Raw genomic sequence first — 1,772 nt, 5'->3', positions numbered from 1 at the left:
GTGGAATTTTGTGTTTTCTCAAGTGATCCTCCAACAAACAACAATATTAAACATACTCACCAACTATTATGAGACAAAATCTTGACTTTGCAAAAAAAATGTGACATTATGTTTTCTTTTTACCCATCTTGATCTGACTGCAGGTCCACAAAGTGATATTCATATTACAATGGAGAAAAATCTTACACAAGAAATATTATATTATTGTTAATTAGTAGTAATGACAGCCAGACAGAGAAGATTTGTTTTGGAAAATGCCTCCACTGTATATTTAATATTATTATAATGTACACAAAACATTTTATGTTCCTTTTACCTTTTCATTGCTAAATATGTCTGTTTCTCTCTGTAACAGTGAACTGGGGCTGAAGTCATTAGTGGTCTGAGGGCTCCTCCTCTGGTGTCAGTGTGCTGTGATCATACTGTCAGTGTCTCTGCCTCAGTGAGACTCACGGGATCCAGCAGCAGCAGCAGCAGCAGCAGAGCTACAGAGAACATGGTTGGTATTGAAGGTGATCTGATGGGAGCTTCTCTTCTTCTGCTGCAACTGACAGCATGATATCAAGTCTTTATAGCAGACTGTGAGGAAGTTCACTTTGTGTAGAGTAGGACACTGACAGGCTATAAGGGAAAGATGAACTGTGTGTCACAATTAGTCGATGCTTGGAATTGTGCTGAATATTTACATAAAAACAACTAACAAACAAATAAGTAAATATTTACTAACATTGACAAGAGAAGTGTCTTCAACTAAAGACTCATGCCACTCACACCAAGTGTTTCACTGAGCTGCACGGGAGCTTATTCCTGTGTATGGTCATCAAGCTGCTCAACTCATCCCCCTTTGTCACAGTATGGACAACTGTGGACTGCGAGGCTGCTGAGGTCCTTCTGGTTTTGCTAATTGGACTTTGTTATTAAATTTTCCGTATCTTCTGATACAGTGCAATACATACTGGTAACATGCTGAGGGTTTGTCATGCTGTGACGGTTTTGGGGGGGAGCCAACAGGGTGCCAGTGCCTCTGTAACACAGACCTTGGACCCCCTATGGCCCCCCTCTGAACGAAAAGTCTACAATAATCATAGTAATATATCTTCCTTGCGATGATATGGCACTGATGTGAAAGGCAGAACAAAAGTGTCTCAACTAGTGGGATCCTTAGGACGTTACACCTCCACTGTCCAGCGTCGTGTCAAGGTAGTTATCCCTGATAGAAAGTGTTCTCCCTGCCGCTGGAGCGCAAGTTGAAGGCGAACTTTCGACTTCACGAAAGTAAATGAAAAATATAACGTGAAGTGTTTCATCCATCGTTTTAGTATTGTTTTATCAACGAGGTTTTTGCAGAGCAATCTAGCACACGCATTATACACGCTTTTATAGGCTAACGTTAACATTACATGTTATTGAACTTCATATTATTCATTGCACTGAATTGAGAATGTCTAAACAAGCATATAGTTTCCCTGTAAAGCAAACATTTACTTTGCGATAGTCTTATGATGTTATAACTGACCACGTAGTCATCCATGTTACTGTTTGGAAGCTAGATCTAGAGAGTCTGTCCCATTTTTCAAGTAAACTGCTCATACAAATATCTACGCCATCGATACTGTAAAATCAACATCAGCGTAATCAGTTTAACACATTGCTCTCCTCAACGTTACATCTACTTGACTCAAAATGCACATTAAACTGAATGCAGCGCCCCTGAGAGTCCCCCTCCCTAAAGGGTAAATTCATAGGTGTCATTTACACTCGGGACACTGGGG

This window comes from Micropterus dolomieu, linkage group LG02 (assembly GCF_021292245.1).
Source record: "Micropterus dolomieu isolate WLL.071019.BEF.003 ecotype Adirondacks linkage group LG02, ASM2129224v1, whole genome shotgun sequence".
NCBI classification, from domain to species: domain Eukaryota; kingdom Metazoa; phylum Chordata; class Actinopteri; order Centrarchiformes; family Centrarchidae; genus Micropterus; species Micropterus dolomieu.
The sequence above is the reverse complement of the archived record's forward strand: the minus strand, read 5'-3'. Positions refer to the sequence as shown.